This window comes from Carassius gibelio, chromosome B3 (assembly GCF_023724105.1).
Source record: "Carassius gibelio isolate Cgi1373 ecotype wild population from Czech Republic chromosome B3, carGib1.2-hapl.c, whole genome shotgun sequence".
NCBI lineage: Eukaryota > Metazoa > Chordata > Actinopteri > Cypriniformes > Cyprinidae > Carassius > Carassius gibelio.
Window position 1 is genome coordinate 51,911,165 of NC_068398.1, and position 18,056 is coordinate 51,929,220.

The 18,056-nt window shown below is 47.3% G+C and overlaps 31 non-coding genes across 31 annotated transcripts; all 31 read right to left on the reverse strand.

Annotated features, from left to right (window-relative positions):
• Positions 1 to 164: 164 nt before the first annotated feature.
• trnap-cgg (transfer RNA proline (anticodon CGG)) lies at positions 165 to 236 on the reverse strand. Its single transcript has one exon. It is a non-coding gene; the product is annotated as a tRNA-Pro (tRNA).
• Positions 237 to 634: 398 nt separating this feature from the next.
• Positions 635 to 706, reverse strand: trnap-agg (transfer RNA proline (anticodon AGG)). The gene has a single exon. It is a non-coding gene; the product is annotated as a tRNA-Pro (tRNA).
• A 492-nt stretch (positions 707 to 1,198) lies between these two features.
• Positions 1,199 to 1,270, reverse strand: trnaq-cug (transfer RNA glutamine (anticodon CUG)). The gene has a single exon. It is a non-coding gene; the product is annotated as a tRNA-Gln (tRNA).
• Positions 1,271 to 1,674: 404 nt separating this feature from the next.
• On the reverse strand, positions 1,675 to 1,746 carry trnap-cgg (transfer RNA proline (anticodon CGG)). The gene has a single exon. It is a non-coding gene; the product is annotated as a tRNA-Pro (tRNA).
• Positions 1,747 to 2,144: 398 nt separating this feature from the next.
• Positions 2,145 to 2,216, reverse strand: trnap-agg (transfer RNA proline (anticodon AGG)). Its single transcript has one exon. It is a non-coding gene; the product is annotated as a tRNA-Pro (tRNA).
• Positions 2,217 to 2,708: 492 nt separating this feature from the next.
• On the reverse strand, positions 2,709 to 2,780 carry trnaq-cug (transfer RNA glutamine (anticodon CUG)). Its single transcript has one exon. It is a non-coding gene; the product is annotated as a tRNA-Gln (tRNA).
• Positions 2,781 to 3,184: 404 nt separating this feature from the next.
• On the reverse strand, positions 3,185 to 3,256 carry trnap-cgg (transfer RNA proline (anticodon CGG)). The gene has a single exon. It is a non-coding gene; the product is annotated as a tRNA-Pro (tRNA).
• Positions 3,257 to 3,654: 398 nt separating this feature from the next.
• trnap-agg (transfer RNA proline (anticodon AGG)) lies at positions 3,655 to 3,726 on the reverse strand. The gene has a single exon. It is a non-coding gene; the product is annotated as a tRNA-Pro (tRNA).
• A 492-nt stretch (positions 3,727 to 4,218) lies between these two features.
• On the reverse strand, positions 4,219 to 4,290 carry trnaq-cug (transfer RNA glutamine (anticodon CUG)). Its single transcript has one exon. It is a non-coding gene; the product is annotated as a tRNA-Gln (tRNA).
• Positions 4,291 to 4,694: 404 nt separating this feature from the next.
• On the reverse strand, positions 4,695 to 4,766 carry trnap-cgg (transfer RNA proline (anticodon CGG)). The gene has a single exon. It is a non-coding gene; the product is annotated as a tRNA-Pro (tRNA).
• Positions 4,767 to 5,164: 398 nt separating this feature from the next.
• Positions 5,165 to 5,236, reverse strand: trnap-agg (transfer RNA proline (anticodon AGG)). The gene has a single exon. It is a non-coding gene; the product is annotated as a tRNA-Pro (tRNA).
• A 492-nt stretch (positions 5,237 to 5,728) lies between these two features.
• Positions 5,729 to 5,800, reverse strand: trnaq-cug (transfer RNA glutamine (anticodon CUG)). The gene has a single exon. It is a non-coding gene; the product is annotated as a tRNA-Gln (tRNA).
• A 404-nt stretch (positions 5,801 to 6,204) lies between these two features.
• On the reverse strand, positions 6,205 to 6,276 carry trnap-cgg (transfer RNA proline (anticodon CGG)). The gene has a single exon. It is a non-coding gene; the product is annotated as a tRNA-Pro (tRNA).
• A 398-nt stretch (positions 6,277 to 6,674) lies between these two features.
• On the reverse strand, positions 6,675 to 6,746 carry trnap-agg (transfer RNA proline (anticodon AGG)). The gene has a single exon. It is a non-coding gene; the product is annotated as a tRNA-Pro (tRNA).
• A 492-nt stretch (positions 6,747 to 7,238) lies between these two features.
• trnaq-cug (transfer RNA glutamine (anticodon CUG)) lies at positions 7,239 to 7,310 on the reverse strand. The gene has a single exon. It is a non-coding gene; the product is annotated as a tRNA-Gln (tRNA).
• A 404-nt stretch (positions 7,311 to 7,714) lies between these two features.
• trnap-cgg (transfer RNA proline (anticodon CGG)) lies at positions 7,715 to 7,783 on the reverse strand. Its single transcript has one exon. It is a non-coding gene; the product is annotated as a tRNA-Pro (tRNA).
• Positions 7,784 to 8,167: 384 nt separating this feature from the next.
• On the reverse strand, positions 8,168 to 8,239 carry trnap-agg (transfer RNA proline (anticodon AGG)). Its single transcript has one exon. It is a non-coding gene; the product is annotated as a tRNA-Pro (tRNA).
• A 746-nt stretch (positions 8,240 to 8,985) lies between these two features.
• On the reverse strand, positions 8,986 to 9,057 carry trnap-agg (transfer RNA proline (anticodon AGG)). Its single transcript has one exon. It is a non-coding gene; the product is annotated as a tRNA-Pro (tRNA).
• A 1,272-nt stretch (positions 9,058 to 10,329) lies between these two features.
• Positions 10,330 to 10,401, reverse strand: trnap-agg (transfer RNA proline (anticodon AGG)). Its single transcript has one exon. It is a non-coding gene; the product is annotated as a tRNA-Pro (tRNA).
• Positions 10,402 to 11,341: 940 nt separating this feature from the next.
• Positions 11,342 to 11,413, reverse strand: trnaq-cug (transfer RNA glutamine (anticodon CUG)). The gene has a single exon. It is a non-coding gene; the product is annotated as a tRNA-Gln (tRNA).
• Positions 11,414 to 11,817: 404 nt separating this feature from the next.
• trnap-cgg (transfer RNA proline (anticodon CGG)) lies at positions 11,818 to 11,886 on the reverse strand. Its single transcript has one exon. It is a non-coding gene; the product is annotated as a tRNA-Pro (tRNA).
• Positions 11,887 to 12,270: 384 nt separating this feature from the next.
• On the reverse strand, positions 12,271 to 12,342 carry trnap-agg (transfer RNA proline (anticodon AGG)). The gene has a single exon. It is a non-coding gene; the product is annotated as a tRNA-Pro (tRNA).
• Positions 12,343 to 13,088: 746 nt separating this feature from the next.
• On the reverse strand, positions 13,089 to 13,160 carry trnap-agg (transfer RNA proline (anticodon AGG)). The gene has a single exon. It is a non-coding gene; the product is annotated as a tRNA-Pro (tRNA).
• A 748-nt stretch (positions 13,161 to 13,908) lies between these two features.
• Positions 13,909 to 13,980, reverse strand: trnap-agg (transfer RNA proline (anticodon AGG)). The gene has a single exon. It is a non-coding gene; the product is annotated as a tRNA-Pro (tRNA).
• Positions 13,981 to 14,432: 452 nt separating this feature from the next.
• trnap-agg (transfer RNA proline (anticodon AGG)) lies at positions 14,433 to 14,504 on the reverse strand. Its single transcript has one exon. It is a non-coding gene; the product is annotated as a tRNA-Pro (tRNA).
• A 940-nt stretch (positions 14,505 to 15,444) lies between these two features.
• Positions 15,445 to 15,516, reverse strand: trnaq-cug (transfer RNA glutamine (anticodon CUG)). The gene has a single exon. It is a non-coding gene; the product is annotated as a tRNA-Gln (tRNA).
• A 414-nt stretch (positions 15,517 to 15,930) lies between these two features.
• trnap-cgg (transfer RNA proline (anticodon CGG)) lies at positions 15,931 to 16,003 on the reverse strand. The gene has a single exon. It is a non-coding gene; the product is annotated as a tRNA-Pro (tRNA).
• Positions 16,004 to 16,392: 389 nt separating this feature from the next.
• trnap-agg (transfer RNA proline (anticodon AGG)) lies at positions 16,393 to 16,464 on the reverse strand. The gene has a single exon. It is a non-coding gene; the product is annotated as a tRNA-Pro (tRNA).
• Positions 16,465 to 16,946: 482 nt separating this feature from the next.
• On the reverse strand, positions 16,947 to 17,018 carry trnaq-cug (transfer RNA glutamine (anticodon CUG)). Its single transcript has one exon. It is a non-coding gene; the product is annotated as a tRNA-Gln (tRNA).
• Positions 17,019 to 17,433: 415 nt separating this feature from the next.
• trnap-cgg (transfer RNA proline (anticodon CGG)) lies at positions 17,434 to 17,505 on the reverse strand. The gene has a single exon. It is a non-coding gene; the product is annotated as a tRNA-Pro (tRNA).
• Positions 17,506 to 17,903: 398 nt separating this feature from the next.
• Positions 17,904 to 17,975, reverse strand: trnap-agg (transfer RNA proline (anticodon AGG)). The gene has a single exon. It is a non-coding gene; the product is annotated as a tRNA-Pro (tRNA).
• Positions 17,976 to 18,056: the final 81 nt, after the last annotated feature.

The window sequence follows — 18,056 nt, forward strand, 5'->3', positions numbered from 1 at the left end:
ACCCTGCATGGCAGCCAATCTGAGCCATCTCAGACACATTCACTTCTGTTGTACAAAGTTTAAATTGCAGATGAGGAACTGAGAACAGGGAGAAGTAGGCGTGAAAACATGCAGGTGTATTATTGGCCGAAAGGTCTGCTACTTTTCAGTAAGATGCTCAATGTGGGCTCGTCCGGGATTTGAACCCGGGACCTCTCGCACCCGAAGCGAGAATCATACCCCTAGACCAACGAGCCACCATGTTCCCAGATACTACTCAAAAAAAGGAGCTGCAAAGCGAGGTCTCTGGGATTTGAGCTTGGGCCCTCTCGCTCCCATACCAGCAATAAAACAAAAAAAACACACCCCATAACCGACAAGCCCTCAGATGCTCCTGCAACTAGCAAACGCAAGATGAAGGCTCACAGCGCCGCCAAGCGATCCAAGAATGCTTGGGCTGCATTCCTAAACCAATGTTTAGAAAAATGTCAAGGCAAAGTTTAAACTGCAGATGAGGAACTAAGAAGAGCAGCGAGATGTGGGCATGAAAACATGCAGTCGCAGCTTTAGTCTACTTGACAGTGGCGTATGTTTGGCCCAAGAATGGCAGAATGGACTGAAACTGCTCTAGAAAAGAGGCTGCAAAGACAGAAGAGGGCTCGTCCGGGATTTGAACCCGGGACCTCTCGCACCCTAAGCGAGAATCATACCCCTAGACCAACGAGCCACAGGTTGCTGTTCGGTAAAGGCCAATTTGCTACGTATTTCACTCTGCTCGACGCTACGGTCGCTCTAACATCCTGCCTCTGTAGCTGACAAGGGCAGAATTAGAGCTCATGCACTGACCAGATTTCTGAGAAACTCCATTTTTACGTACCTGCTCTAGCTTGGCCTGCCCTCGTAGATAAATGTTGATTAAAACATCAACGACAAAACACATAAGCTGAATTTAACAGCAGAAATCTACACCGTGGCACTGCCACACAAATCTTGCTGAAGAGAAGCTGTCTGAGGTCTGTAATCCTGCTCCACAGAGGATCAGATGACATCTGTCTGCTCAATTTAGTTCCTGCTTAGTTTTATTTGAGTTCTAGATGGTTTGGAGGCCATGGTTAAAGGAGGCCAGTTTAGCAATACATTTAAAGACACACTGTCAGAGACAAAATTGTGACATAAGCCCAAGCTCCTCCATGCCAAACACTGCCAGACAGACTCTTGAAGGTTCCACCGAGATTTGAACTCGGATTGCTGGATTCAGAGTCCAGAGTGCTAACCGTTACACCATGGAACCAACAGTGTCAGTTTGTCTGTCTGAAGTGTAGAAAACACTCAAGGAGGCTCTGCGAAAAGCAACTAACCAGCAAGCATCAGAATGGTGTCTGAAAAGCATTCACGGCTCCACTCTGAGTAAACCCGGGATCGAACCAGGGACCTTTAAATCTTCAGTGTAACGCTCTCCGAACCTTGTAAACCAATATTGAGAAAAACATCAAAGCAAAGGACACGAGCCTCCAGTCAACCGCAAACGGCTACCCTGCATGGCAGCCAATCTGAGCCATCTCAGACACATTCACTTCTGTTGTACAAAGTTTAAATTGCAGATGAGGAACTGAGAACAGGGAGAAGTAGGCGTGAAAACATGCAGGTGTATTATTGGCCGAAAGGTCTGCTACTTTTCAGTAAGATGCTCAATGTGGGCTCGTCCGGGATTTGAACCCGGGACCTCTCGCACCCGAAGCGAGAATCATACCCCTAGACCAACGAGCCACCATGTTCCCAGATACTACTCAAAAAAAGGAGCTGCAAAGCGAGGTCTCTGGGATTTGAGCTTGGGCCCTCTCGCTCCCATACCAGCAATAAAACAAAAAAAACACACCCCATAACCGACAAGCCCTCAGATGCTCCTGCAACTAGCAAACGCAAGATGAAGGCTCACAGCGCCGCCAAGCGATCCAAGAATGCTTGGGCTGCATTCCTAAACCAATGTTTAGAAAAATGTCAAGGCAAAGTTTAAACTGCAGATGAGGAACTAAGAAGAGCAGCGAGATGTGGGCATGAAAACATGCAGTCGCAGCTTTAGTCTACTTGACAGTGGCGTATGTTTGGCCCAAGAATGGCAGAATGGACTGAAACTGCTCTAGAAAAGAGGCTGCAAAGACAGAAGAGGGCTCGTCCGGGATTTGAACCCGGGACCTCTCGCACCCTAAGCGAGAATCATACCCCTAGACCAACGAGCCACAGGTTGCTGTTCGGTAAAGGCCAATTTGCTACGTATTTCACTCTGCTCGACGCTACGGTCGCTCTAACATCCTGCCTCTGTAGCTGACAAGGGCAGAATTAGAGCTCATGCACTGACCAGATTTCTGAGAAACTCCATTTTTACGTACCTGCTCTAGCTTGGCCTGCCCTCGTAGATAAATGTTGATTAAAACATCAACGACAAAACACATAAGCTGAATTTAACAGCAGAAATCTACACCGTGGCACTGCCACACAAATCTTGCTGATGAGAAGCTGTCTGAGGTCTGTAATCCTGCTCCACAGAGGATCAGATGACATCTGTCTGCTCAATTTAGTTCCTGCTTAGTTTTATTTGAGTTCTAGATGGTTTGGAGGCCATGGTTAAAGGAGGCCAGTTTAGCAATACATTTAAAGACACACTGTCAGAGACAAAATTGTGACATAAGCCCAAGCTCCTCCATGCCAAACACTGCCAGACAGACTCTTGAAGGTTCCACCGAGATTTGAACTCGGATTGCTGGATTCAGAGTCCAGAGTGCTAACCGTTACACCATGGAACCAACAGTGTCAGTTCGTCTGTCTGAAGTGTAGAAAACACTCAAGGAGGCTCTGCGAAAACCAACTAACCAGCAAGCATCAGAATGGTGTCTGAAAAGCATTCACGGCTCCACTCTGAGTAAACCCGGGATCGAACCAGGGACCTTTAAATCTTCAGTGTAACGCTCTCCGAACCTTGTAAACCAATATTGAGAAAAACATCAAAGCAAAGGACACGAGCCTCCAGTCAACTGCAAACGGCTACCCTGCATGGCAGCCAATCTGAGCCATCTCAGACACATTCACTTCTGTTGTACAAAGTTTAAATTGCAGATGAGGAACTGAGAACAGGGAGAAGTAGGCGTGAAAACATGCAGGTGTATTATTGGGCGAAAGGTCTGCTACTTTTCAGTAAGATGCTCAATGTGGGCTCGTCCGGGATTTGAACCCGGGACCTCTCGCACCCGAAGCGAGAATCATACCCCTAGACCAACGAGCCACCATGTTCCCAGATACTACTCAAAAAAAGGAGCTGCAAAGCGAGGTCTCTGGGATTTGAGCTTGGGACCTCTCGCTCCCATACCAGCAATAAAACAAAAAAAACACACCCCATAACCGACAAGCCCTCAGATGCTCCTGCAACTAGCAAACGCAAGATGAAGGCTCACAGCGCCGCCAAGCGATCCAAGAATGCTTGGGCTGCATTCCTAAACCAATGTTTAGAAAAATGTCAAGGCAAAGTTTAAACTGCAGATGAGGAACTAAGAAGAGCAGCGAGATGTGGGCATGAAAACATGCAGTCGCAGCTTTAGTCTACTTGACAGTGGCGTATGTTTGGCCCAAGAATGGCAGAATGGACTGAAACTGCTCTAGAAAAGAGGCTGCAAAGACAGAGGAGGGCTCGTCCGGGATTTGAACCCGGGACCTCTCGCACCCTAAGCGAGAATCATACCCCTAGACCAACGAGCCACAGGTTGCTGTTCGGTAAAGGCCAATTTGCTACGTATTTCACTCTGCTCGACGCTACGGTCGCTCTAACATCCTGCCTCTGTAGCTGACAAGGGCAGAATTAGAGCTCATGCACTGACCAGATTTCTGAGAAACTCCATTTTTACGTACCTGCTCTAGCTTGGCCTGCCCTCGTAGATAAATGTTGATTAAAACATCAACGACAAAACACATAAGCTGAATTTAACAGCAGAAATCTACACCGTGGCACTGCCACACAAATCTTGCTGATGAGAAGCTGTCTGAGGTCTGTAATCCTGCTCCACAGAGGATCAGATGACATCTGTCTGCTCAATTTAGTTCCTGCTTAGTTTTATTTGAGTTCTAGATGGTTTGGAGGCCATGGTTAAAGGAGGCCAGTTTAGCAATACATTTAAAGACACACTGTCAGAGACAAAATTGTGACATAAGCCCAAGCTCCTCCATGCCAAACACTGCCAGACAGACTCTTGAAGGTTCCACCGAGATTTGAACTCGGATTGCTGGATTCAGAGTCCAGAGTGCTAACCGTTACACCATGGAACCAACAGTGTCAGTTCGTCTGTCTGAAGTGTAGAAAACACTCAAGGAGGCTCTGCGAAAAGCAACTAACCAGCAAGCATCAGAATGGTGTCTGAAAAGCATTCACGGCTTCACTCTGAGTAAACCCGGGATCGAACCAGGGACCTTTAAATCTTCAGTGTAACGCTCTCCGAACCTTGTAAACCAATATTGAGAAAAACATCAAAGCAAAGGACACGAGCCTCCAGTCAACCGCAAACGGCTACCCTGCATGGCAGCCAATCTGAGCCATCTCAGACACATTCACTTCTGTTGTACAAAGTTTAAATTGCAGATGAGGAACTGAGAACAGGGAGAAGTTGGCGTGAAAACATGCAGGTGTATTATTGGCCGAAAGGTCTGCTACTTTTCAGTAAGATGCTCAATGTGGGCTCGTCCGGGATTTGAACCCGGGACCTCTCGCACCCGAAGCGAGAATCATACCCCTAGACCAACGAGCCACCATGTTCCCAGATACTACTCAAAAAAAGGAGCTGCAAAGCGAGGTCTCTGGGATTTGAGCTTGGGCCCTCTCGCTCCCATACCAGCTATAAAACAAAAAAAACACACCCCATAACCGACAAGCCCTCAGATGCTCCTGCAACTAGCAAACGCAAGATGAAGGCTCACAGCGCCGCCAAGCGATCCAAGAATGCTTGGGCTGCATTCCTAAACCAATGTTTAGAAAAATGTCAAGGCAAAGTTTAAACTGCAGATGAGGAACTAAGAAGAGCAGCGAGATGTGGGCATGAAAACATGCAGTCGCAGCTTTAGTCTACTTGACAGTGGCGTATGTTTGGCCCAAGAATGGCAGAATGGACTGAAACTGCTCTAGAAAAGAGGCTGCAAAGACAGAAGAGGGCTCGTCCGGGATTTGAACCCGGGACCTCTCGCACCCTAAGCGAGAATCATACCCCTAGACCAACGAGCCACAGGTTGCTCTTCGGTAAAGGCCAATTTGCTACGTATTTCACTCTGCTCGACGCTACGGTCGCTCTAACATCCTGCCTCTGTAGCTGACAAGGGCAGAATTAGAGCTCATGCACTGACCAGATTTCTGAGAAACTCCATTTTTACGTACCTGCTCTAGCTTGGCCTGCCCTCGTAGATAAATGTTGATTAAAACATCAACGACAAAACACATAAGCTGAATTTAACAGCAGAAATCTACACCGTGGCACTGCCACACAAATCTTGCTGATGAGAAGCTGTCTGAGGTCTGTAATCCTGCTCCACAGAGGATCAGATGACATCTGTCTGCTCAATTTAGTTCCTGCTTAGTTTTATTTGAGTTCTAGATGGTTTGGAGGCCATGGTTAAAGGAGGCCAGTTTAGCAATACATTTAAAGACACACTGTCAGAGACAAAATTGTGACATAAGCCCAAGCTCCTCCATGCCAAACACTGCCAGACAGACTCTTGAAGGTTCCACCGAGATTTGAACTCGGATTGCTGGATTCAGAGTCCAGAGTGCTAACCGTTACACCATGGAACCAACAGTGTCAGTTCGTCTGTCTGAAGTGTAGAAAACACTCAAGGAGGCTCTGCGAAAACCAACTAACCAGCAAGCATCAGAATGGTGTCTGAAAAGCATTCACGGCTCCACTCTGAGTAAACCCGGGATCGAACCAGGGACCTTTAAATCTTCAGTGTAACGCTCTCCGAACCTTGTAAACCAATATTGAGAAAAACATCAAAGCAAAGGACACGAGCCTCCAGTCAACTGCAAACGGCTACCCTGCATGGCAGCCAATCTGAGCCATCTCAGACACATTCACTTCTGTTGTACAAAGTTTAAATTGCAGATGAGGAACTGAGAACAGGGAGAAGTAGGCGTGAAAACATGCAGGTGTATTATTGGGCGAAAGGTCTGCTACTTTTCAGTAAGATGCTCAATGTGGGCTCGTCCGGGATTTGAACCCGGGACCTCTCGCACCCGAAGCGAGAATCATACCCCTAGACCAACGAGCCACCATGTTCCCAGATACTACTCAAAAAAAGGAGCTGCAAAGCGAGGTCTCTGGGATTTGAGCTTGGGACCTCTCGCTCCCATACCAGCAATAAAACAAAAAAAACACACCCCATAACCGACAAGCCCTCAGATGCTCCTGCAACTAGCAAACGCAAGATGAAGGCTCACAGCGCCGCCAAGCGATCCAAGAATGCTTGGGCTGCATTCCTAAACCAATGTTTAGAAAAATGTCAAGGCAAAGTTTAAACTGCAGATGAGGAACTAAGAAGAGCAGCGAGATGTGGGCATGAAAACATGCAGTCGCAGCTTTAGTCTACTTGACAGTGGCGTATGTTTGGCCCAAGAATGGCAGAATGGACTGAAACTGCTCTAGAAAAGAGGCTGCAAAGACAGAGGAGGGCTCGTCCGGGATTTGAACCCGGGACCTCTCGCACCCTAAGCGAGAATCATACCCCTAGACCAACGAGCCACAGGTTGCTGTTCGGTAAAGGCCAATTTGCTACGTATTTCACTCTGCTCGACGCTACGGTTGCTCTAACATCCTGCCTCTGTAGCTGACAAGGGCAGAATTAGAGCTCATGCACTGACCAGATTTCTGAGAAACTCCATTTTTACGTACCTGCTCTAGCTTGGCCTGCCCTCGTAGATAAATGTTGATTAAAACATCAACGACAAAACACATAAGCTGAATTTAACAGCAGAAATCTACACCGTGGCACTGCCACACAAATCTTGCTGATGAGAAGCTGTCTGAGGTCTGTAATCCTGCTCCACAGAGGATCAGATGACATCTGTCTGCTCAATTTAGTTCCTGCTTAGTTTTATTTGAGTTCTAGATGGTTTGGAGGCCATGGTTAAAGGAGGCCAGTTTAGCAATACATTTAAAGACACACTGTCAGAGACAAAATTGTGACATAAGCCCAAGCTCCTCCATGCCAAACACTGCCAGACAGACTCTTGAAGGTTCCACCGAGATATGAACTCGGATTGCTGGATTCAGAGTCCAGAGTGCTAACCGTTACACCATGGAACCAACAGTGTCAGTTCGTCTGTCTGAAGTGTAGAAAACACTCAAGGAGGCTCTGCGAAAAGCAACTAACCAGCAAGCATCAGAATGGTGTCTGAAAAGCATTCACGGCTCCACTCTGAGTAAACCCGGGATCGAACCAGGGACCTTTAAATCTTCAGTGTAACGCTCTCCGAACCTTGTAAACCAATATTGAGAAAAACATCAAAGCAAAGGACACGAGCCTCCAGTCAACCGCAAACGGCTACCCTGCTTGGCAGCCAATCTGAGCCATCTCAGACACATTCACTTCTGTTGTACAAAGTTTAAATTGCAGATGAGGAACTGAGAACAGGGAGAAGTAGGCGTGAAAACATGCAGGTGTATTATTGGCCGAAAGGTCTGCTACTTTTCAGTAAGATGCTCGATGTGGGCTCGTCCGGGATTTGAACCCAGGACTCGCACCCGAAGCGAGAATCATACCCCTAGACCAACGAGCCGTGCCGTCAAAAAAAGGAGCTGCAAAGCGAGGTCTCTGGGATTTGAGCTTGGGCCCTCTCGCTCCCATACCAGCAATAAAACAAAAAAAACACACCCCATAACCGACAAGCCCTCAGATGCTCCTGCAACTAGCAAACGCAAGATGAAGGCTCACAGCGCCGCCAAGCGATCCAAGAATGCTTGGGCTGCATTCCTAAACCAATGTTTAGAAAAATGTCAAGGCAAAGTTTAAACTGCAGATGAGGAACTAAGAAGAGCAGCGAGATGTGGGCATGAAAACATGCAGTCGCAGCTTTAGTCTACTTGACAGTGGCGTATGTTTGGCCCAAGAATGGCAGAATGGACTGAAACTGCTCTAGAAAAGATGCTGCAAAGACAGAAGAGGGCTCGTCCGGGATTTGAACCCGGGACCTCTCGCAACCTAAGCGAGAATCATAGCCCTAGACCAACGAGCCACAGGTTGCTGTTCGGCAAAGGCCAATTTGCTACGTATTTCACTCTGCTCGACGCTACGGTCGCTCTAACATCCTGCCTCTGTAGTTGACAAGGGCAGAATTAGAGCTCATGCACTGACCAGATTTCGGAGAAACTCCATTTTTACGTACCGGCTCTAGCTTGGCCTGCCCTCGTAGATAAATGTTGATTAAAACATCAACGACAAAACACATGAGCTTAATTAACCAGCAACTAACCAGCAAGCATCAGAATGGTGTCTGAAAAGCATTCACGACTCCACTCTGAGTAAACCCGGGATCGAACCAGGGACCTTTAAATTTTCAGTGTAATGCTCTCCGAACCTTGTAAACCAATATTGAGAAAAACATCAAAGCAAAGGACACGAGCCTCCAGTCAACCGCAAACGGCTACCCTGCATGGCAGCCAATCTGAGCCATCTCAGACACATTCACTTCTGTTGTACAAAGTTTAAATTGCAGATGAGGAACTGAGAACAGGGAGAAGTAGGCGTGAAAACATGCAGGTGTATTATTGGCCGAAAGAAGGCAGAATGGTCTGCTACTTTTCAGTAAGATGCTCAATGTGCGAAGCGAGAATCATACCCCTAGACCAACGAGCCACCTGTTCCCAGATACTACTCAAAAAAAGGAGCTGCAAAGCGGGGTCTCTGCTGCTTGACAGTGGCGTATGTTTGGCCCAAGAATGGCAGAATCTGCTCTAGAAAAGAGGCTGCAAAGACAGAAGAGGGCTCGTCCGGGATTTGAACCCGGGACCTCTCGCACCCTAAGCGAGAATCATAGCCCTAGACCAACGAGCCACAGGTTGCTGTTCGGTAAAGGCCAATTTGCTACGTATTTCACTCTGCTCGACGCTACGGTCACTCTAACATCCTGCCTCTGTAGTTGACAAGGGCAGAATTAGAGCTCATGCACTGACCAGATTTCTGAGAAACTCCATTTTTACGTACCTGCTCTAGCTTGGCCTGCCCTCGTAGATAAATGTTGATTAAAACATCAACGACAAAACACATAAGCTGAATTAACCAGCAACTAACCAGCAAGCATCAGAATGGTGTCTGAAAAGCATTCACGGCTCCACTCTGAGTAAACCCGGGATCGAACCAGGGACCTTTAAATCTTCAGTGTAACGCTCTCCGAACCTTGTAAACCAATATTGAGAAAAACATCAAACCAAAGGACATGAGCCTCCAGTCAACCGCAAACGGCTACCCTGCATGGCAGCCAATCTGAGCCATCTCAGACACATTCACTTCTGTTGTACAAAGTTTAAATTGCAGATGAGGAACTGAGAACAGGGAGAAGTAGGCGTGAAAACATGCAGGTGTATTATTGGCCGAGAGAAGGCAGAACGATCTGCTACTTTTCAGTAAGATGCTCAATGTGCGAAGCGAGAATCATACCCCTAGACCAACGAGCCACCATGTTCCCGAAATACTACTCAAAAAAAGGAGCTGCAAAGCGGGTTCTCTGCTGCTTGACAGTGGCGTATGTTTGGCCCAAGAATGGCAGAATCTGCTCTAGAAAAGAGGCTGCAAAGACAGAAGAGGGCTCGTCCGGGATTTGAACCCAGGACCTCTCGCACCCTTAGCGAGAATCATACCCCTAGACCAACGAGGCACAGGTTGCTGTTCTCTAACATCCTGCCTCTGTAGTTGACAAGGGCAGAATTAGAGCTCATGCACTGACCAGATTTCTGAGAAACTCCATTTTTACGTACCCGCTCTAGCTTGGCTAGAGGGTCTCTGCTGCTCCTGCTCAGATGCTCCTGCAACTAACAAACGCAAGATGAAGGCTCACAGCGCCGTGAAGCGATCCAAAAATGCTTGGGCTGCATTCCTAAACCAATGTTTAGAAAAATGTCAAGGCAAAGTTTAAACTGCAGATGAGGAACTAAGAAGAGCAGCGAGAAGTGGGCATGAAAACATGCAGTCGCAGCTTTAGTCTTACTTGACAGTGGCGTATGTTTGGCCCAAGAATGCAAAGCGGGGTCTCTGCTGCTTGACAGTGGCGTATGTTTGGCCCAAGAATGGCAGAAACTGCTCTAGAAAAGAGGCTGCAAAGACAGAAGAGGGCTCGTCCGGGATTTGAACCCGGAACCTCTCGCACCCTAAGCGAGAATCATAGCCCTAGACCAACGAGCCACAGGTTGCTGTTCGATAAAGGCCAATTTGCTACGTATTTCACTCTGCTCGACGCTAAGGTCGCTCTAACATCCTGCCTCTGTAGTTGACAAGGGCAGAATTAGAGCTCATGCACTGACCAGATTTCTGAGAAACTCCATTTTTACGTACCTGCTCTAGATTGGCCTGCCCTCGTAGATAAATGTTGATTAAAACATCAACGACAAAACACATAAGCTGAATTAACCAGCAACTAACCAGCAAGCATCAGAATGGTGTCTGAAAAGCATTCACGGCTCCACTCTGAGTAAACCCGGGATCGAACCAGGGACCTTTAAATCTTCAGTGTAACGCTCTCCGAACCTTGTAAACCAATATTGAGAAAAACATCAAAGCAAAGGACACGAGCCTCCAGTCAACCGCAAACGGCTACCCTGCATGGCAGCCAATCTGAGCCATCTCAGACACATTCACTTCTGTTGTACAAAGTTTAAATTGCAGATGAGGAACTGAGAACAGGGAGAAGTAGGCGTGAAAACATGCAGGTGTATTATTGTACAAGGGCAGAATTAGAGCTCATGCACTGACCAGATTTCTGAGAAACTCCATTTTTACGTACCTGCTCTAGCTTGGCCTGCCCTCGTAGATAAATGTTGATTAAAACATCAACGACAAAACACATAAGCTGAATTTAACAGCAGAAATCTACACCGTGGCACTGCCACACAAATCTTGCTGATGAGAAGCTGTCTGAGGTCTGTAATCCTGCTCCACAGAGGATCAGATGACATCTGTCTGTTCAATTTAGTTCCTGCTTAGTTTTATTTGAGTTCTAGATGGTTTGGAGGCCATGGTTAAAGGAGGCCAGTTTAGCAATACATTTAAAGACACACTGTCAGAGACAAAATTGTGACATAAGCCCAAGCTCCTCCATGCCAAACACTGCCAGACAGACTCTTGAAGGTTCCACCGAGATTTGAACTCAGATTGCTGGATTCAGAGTCCAGAGTGCTAACCGTTACACCATGGAACCAACAGTGTCAGTTCGTCTGTCTGAAGTGTAGAAAACACTCAAGGAGGCTCTGCGAAAAGCAACTAACCAGCAAGCATCAGAATGGTGTCTGAAAAGCATTCACGGCTCCACTCTGAGTAAACCCGGGATCGAACCAGGGACCTTTAAATCTTCAGTGTAACGCTCTCCGAACCTTGTAAACCAATATTGAGAAAAACATCAAAGCAAAGGACACGAGCCTCCAGTCAACCGCAAACGGCTACCCTGCATGGCAGCCAATCTGAGCCATCTCAGACACATTCACTTCTGTTGTACAAAGTTTAAATTGCAGATGAGGAACTGAGAACAGGGAGAAGTAGGCGTGAAAACATGCAGGTGTATTATTGGCCGAAAGGTCTGCTACTTTTCAGTAAGATGCTCGATGTGGGCTCGTCCGGGATTTGAACCCAGGACTCGCACCCGAAGCGAGAATCATACCCCTAGACCAACGAGCCGTGCCGTCAAAAAAAGGAGCTGCAAAGCGAGGTCTCTGGGATTTGAGCTTGGGCCCTCTCGCTCCCATACCAGCAATAAAACAAAAAAAACACACCCCATAACCGACAAGCCCTCAGATGCTCCTGCAACTAGCAAACGCAAGATGAAGGCTCACAGCGCCGCCAAGCGATCCAAGAATGCTTGGGCTGCATTCCTAAACCAATGTTTAGAAAAATGTCAAGGCAAAGTTTAAACTGCAGATGAGGAACTAAGAAGAGCAGCGAGATGTGGGCATGAAAACATGCAGTCGCAGCTTTAGTCTACTTGACAGTGGCGTATGTTTGGCCCAAGAATGGCAGAATGGACTGAAACTGCTCTAGAAAAGATGCTGCAAAGACAGAAGAGGGCTCGTCCGGGATTTGAACCCGGGACCTCTCGCAACCTAAGCGAGAATCATAGCCCTAGACCAACGAGCCACAGGTTGCTGTTCGGCAAAGGCCAATTTGCTACGTATTTCACTCTGCTCGACGCTACGGTCGCTCTAACATCCTGCCTCTGTAGTTGACAAGGGCAGAATTAGAGCTCATGCACTGACCAGATTTCGGAGAAACTCCATTTTTACGTACCTGCTCTAGCTTGGCCTGCCCTCGTAGATAAATGTTGATTAAAACATCAACGACAAAACACATGAGCTTAATTAACCAGCAACTAACCAGCAAGCATCAGAATGGTGTCTGAAAAGCATTCACGACTCCACTCTGAGTAAACCCGGGATCGAACCAGGGACCTTTAAATTTTCAGTGTAATGCTCTCCGAACCTTGTAAACCAATATTGAGAAAAACATCAAAGCAAAGGACACGAGCCTCCAGTCAACCGCAAACGGCTACCCTGCATGGCAGCCAATCTGAGCCATCTCAGACACATTCACTTCTGTTGTACAAAGTTTAAATTGCAGATGAGGAACTGAGAACAGGGAGAAGTAGGCGTGAAAACATGCAGGTGTATTATTGGCCGAAAGAAGGCAGAATGGTCTGCTACTTTTCAGTAAGATGCTCAATGTGCGAAGCGAGAATCATACCCCTAGACCAACGAGCCACCTGTTCCCAGATACTACTCAAAAAAAGGAGCTGCAAAGCGGGGTCTCTGCTGCTTGACAGTGGCGTATGTTTGGCCCAAGAATGGCAGAATCTGCTCTAGAAAAGAGGCTGCAAAGACAGAAGAGGGCTCGTCCGGGATTTGAACCCGGGACCTCTCGCACCCTAAGCGAGAATCATAGCCCTAGACCAACGAGCCACAGGTTGCTGTTCGGTAAAGGCCAATTTGCTACGTATTTCACTCTGCTCGACGCTACGGTCACTCTAACATCCTGCCTCTGTAGTTGACAAGGGCAGAATTAGAGCTCATGCACTGACCAGATTTCTGAGAAACTCCATTTTTACGTACCTGCTCTAGCTTGGCCTGCCCTCGTAGATAAATGTTGATTAAAACATCAACGACAAAACACATAAGCTGAATTAACCAGCAACTAACCAGCAAGCATCAGAATGGTGTCTGAAAAGCATTCACGGCTCCACTCTGAGTAAACCCGGGATCGAACCAGGGACCTTTAAATCTTCAGTGTAACGCTCTCCGAACCTTGTAAACCAATATTGAGAAAAACATCAAACCAAAGGACATGAGCCTCCAGTCAACCGCAAACGGCTACCCTGCATGGCAGCCAATCTGAGCCATCTCAGACACATTCACTTCTGTTGTACAAAGTTTAAATTGCAGATGAGGAACTGAGAACAGGGAGAAGTAGGCGTGAAAACATGCAGGTGTATTATTGGCCGAGAGAAGGCAGAACGATCTGCTACTTTTCAGTAAGATGCTCAATGTGCGAAGTGAGAATCATACCCCTAGACCAACGAGCCACCATGTTCCCGAAATACTACTCAAAAAAAGGAGCTGCAAAGCGGGTTCTCTGCTGCTTGACAGTGGCGTATGTTTGGCCCAAGAATGGCAGAATCTGCTCTAGAAAAGAGGCTGCAAAGACAGAAGAGGGCTCGTCCGGGATTTGAACCCAGGACCTCTCGCACCCTAAGCGAGAATCATACCCCTAGACCAACGAGGCACAGGTTGCTGTTCTCTAACATCCTGCCTCTGTAGTTGACAAGGGCAGAATTAGAGCTCATGCACTGACCAGATTTCTGAGAAACTCCATTTTTACGTACCCGCTCTAGCTTGGCTAGAGGGTCTCTGCTGCTCCTGCTCAGATGCTCCTGCAACTAACAAACGCAAGATGAAGGCTCACAGCGCCGTGAAGCGATCCAAAAATGCTTGGGCTGCATTCCTAAACCAATGTTTAGAAAAATGTCAAGGCAAAGTTTAAACTGCAGATGAGGAACTAAGAAGAGCAGCGAGAAGTGGGCATGAAAACATGCAGTCGCAGCTTTAGTCTTACTTGACAGTGGCGTATGTTTGGCCCAAGAATGCAAAGCGGGGTCTCTGCTGCTTGACAGTGGCGTATGTTTGGCCCAAGAATGGCAGAAACTGCTCTAGAAAAGAGGCTGCAAAGACAGAAGAGGGCTCGTCCGGGATTTGAACCCAGAACCTCTCGCACCCTAAGCGAGAATCATAGCCCTAGACCAACGAGCCACAGGTTGCTGTTCGATAAAGGCCAATTTGCTACGTATTTCACTCTGCTCGACGCTAAGGTCGCTCTAACATCCTGCCTCTGTAGTTGACAAGGGCAGAATTAGAGCTCATGCACTGACCAGATTTCTGAGAAACTCCATTTTTACGTACCTGCTCTAGATTGGCCTGCCCTCGTAGATAAATGTTGATTAAAACATCAACGACAAAACACATAAGCTGAATTAACCAGCAACTAACCAGCAAGCATCAGAATGGTGTCTGAAAAGCATTCACGGCTCCACTCTGAGTAAACCCGGGATCGAACCAGGGACCTTTAAATCTTCAGTGTAACGCTCTCCGAACCTTGTAAACCAATATTGAGAAAAACATCAAAGCAAAGGACACGAGCCTCCAGTCAACCGCAAACGGCTACCCTGCATGGCAGCCAATCTGAGCCATCTCAGACACATTCACTTCTGTTGTACAAAGTTTAAATTGCAGATGAGGAACTGAGAACAGGGAGAAGTAGGCGTGAAAACATGCAGGTGTATTATTGTACAAGGGCAGAATTAGAGCTCATGCACTGACCAGATTTCTGAGAAACTCCATTTTTACGTACCTGCTCTAGCTTGGCCTGCCCTCGTAGATAAATGTTGATTAAAACATCAACGACAAAACACATAAGCTGAATTTAACAGCAGAAATCTACACCGTGGCACTGCCACACAAATCTTGCTGATGAGAAGCTGTCTGAGGTCTGTAATCCTGCTCCACAGAGGATCAGATGACATCTGTCTGTTCAATTTAGTTCCTGCTTAGTTTTATTTGAGTTCTAGATGGTTTGGAGGCCATGGTTAAAGGAGGCCAGTTTAGCAATACATTTAAAGACACACTGTCAGAGACAAAATTGTGACATAAGCCCAAGCTCCTCCATGCCAAACACTGCCAGACAGACTCTTGAAGGTTCCACCGAGATTTGAACTCAGATTGCTGGATTCAGAGTCCAGAGTGCTAACCGTTACACCATGGAACCAACAGTGTCAGTTCGTCTGTCTGAAGTGTAGAAAACACTCAAGGAGGCTCTGCGAAAAGCAACTAACCAGCAAGCATCAGAATGGTGTCTGAAAAGCATTCACGGCTCCACTCTGAGTAAACCCGGGATCGAACCAGGGACCTTTAAATCTTCAGTGTAACGCTCTCCGAACCTTGTAAACCAATATTGAGAAAAACATCAAAGCAAAGGACACGAGCCTCCAGTCAACCGCAAACGGCTACCCTGCATGGCAGCCAATCTGAGCCATCTCAGACACATTCACTTCTGTTGTACAAAGTTTAAATTGCAGATGAGGAACTGAGAACAGGGAGAAGTTGGCGTGAAAACATGCAGGTGTATTATTGGCCGAAAGAAGGCAGAACGGTCTGCTACTTTTCAGTAAGATGCTCAATGTGAGCTCGTCCGGGATTTGAACCCGGGACCTCTCGCACCCGAAGCGAGAATCATACCCCTAGACCAACGAGCCACCATGTTCCCAGATACTACTCAAAAAAAGGAGCTGCAAAGCGAGGTCTCTGGGATTTGAGCTTGGGCCCTCTCGCTCCCATACCAGCAATAAAACAAAAAAAACACACCCCATAACCGACAAGCCCTCAGATGCTCCTGCAACTAGCAAACGCAAGATGAAGGCTCACAGCGCCGTGAAGCGATCCAAGAATGCTTGGGCTGCATTCCTAAACCAATGTTTAGAAAAATGTCAAGGCAAAGTTTAAACTGCAGATGAGGAACTAAGAAGAGCAGCGAGATGTGGGCATGAAAACATGCAGTCGCAGCTTTAGTCTACTTGACAGTGGCGTATGTTTGGCCCAAGAATGGCAGAATCTGCTCTAGAAAAGAGGCTGCAAAGACAGAAGAGGGCTCGTCCGGGATTTGAACCCGGGACCTCTCGCACCCTAAGCGAGAATCATACCCCTAGACCAACGAGCCACAGGTTGCTGTTCGGTAAAGGCCAATTTGCTACGTATTTCACTCTGCTCGACGCTACGGTCGCTCTAACATCCTGCCTCTGTAGCTGACAAGGGCAGAATTAGAGCTCATGCACTGACCAGATTTCTGAGAAACTCCATTTTTACGTACCTGCTCTAGCTTGGCCTGCCCTCGTAGATAAATGTTGATTAAAACATCAAAGACAAAACACATAAGCTGAATTTAACAGCAGAAATCTACACCGTGGCACTGCCACACAAATCTTGCTGATGAGAAGCTGTCTGAGGTCTGTAATCCTGCTCCACAGAGGATCAGATGACATCTGTCTGCTCAATTTAGTTCCTGCTTAGTTTTATTTGAGTTCTAGATGGTTTGGAGGCCATGGTTAAAGGAGGCCAGTTTAGCAATACATTTAAAGACACACTGTCAGAGACAAAATTGTGACATAAGCCCAAGCTCCTCCATGCCAAACAGACTCTTGGAGGTTCCACCGAGATTTGAACTCGGATTGCTGGATTCAGAGTCCAGATTGCTAACCGTTACACCATGGAACCAACAGTGTCAGTTCGTCTGTCTGAAGTGTAGAAAACACTCAAGGAGGCTCTGCGAAAAGCAACTAACCAGCAAGCATCAGAATGGTGTCTGAAAAGCATTCACGGCTCCACTCTGAGTAAACCCGGGATCTAACCAGGGACCTTTAAATCTTCAGTGTAACGCTCTCCGAACCTTGTAAACCAATATTGAGAAAAACATCAAAGCAAAGGACACGAGCCTCCAGTCAACCGCAAACGGCTACCCTGCATGGCAGCCAATCTGAGCCATCTCAGACACATTCACTTCTGTTGTACAAAGTTTAAATTGCAGATGAGGAACTGAGAACAGGGAGAAGTTGGCGTGAAAACATGCAGGTGTATTATTGGCCGAAAGAAGGCAGAACGGTCTGCTACTTTTCAGTAAGATGCTCAATGTGGGCTCGTCCGGGATTTGAACCCGGGACCTCTCGCACCCGAAGCGAGAATCATACCCCTAGACCAACGAGCCACCATGTTCCCAGATACTACTCAAAAAAAGGAGCTGCAAAGCGAGGTCTCTGGGATTTGAGCTTGGGCCCTCTCGCTCCCATACCAGCAATAAAACAAAAAAAACACACCCCATAACCGACAAGCCCTCAGATGCTCCTGCAACTAGCAAACGCAAGATGAAGGCTCACAGCGCCGTGAAGCGATCCAAGAATGCTTGGGCTGCATTCCTAAACCAATGTTTAGAAAAATGTCAAGGCAAAGTTTAAACTGCAGATGAGGAACTAAGAAGAGCAGCGAGATGTGGGCATGAAAACATGCAGTCGCAGCTTTAGTCTACTTGACAGTGGCGTATGTTTGGCCCAAGAATGGCAGAATGGACTGAAACTGCTCTAGAAAAGAGGCTGCAAAGACAGAAGAGGGCTCGTCCGGGATTTGAACCCGGGACCTCTCGCACCCTAAGCGAGAATCATACCCCTAGACCAACGAGCCACAGGTTGCTGTTCGGTAAAGGCCAATTTCCTACGTATTTCACTCTGCTCGACGCTACGGTCGCTCTAACATCCTGCCTCT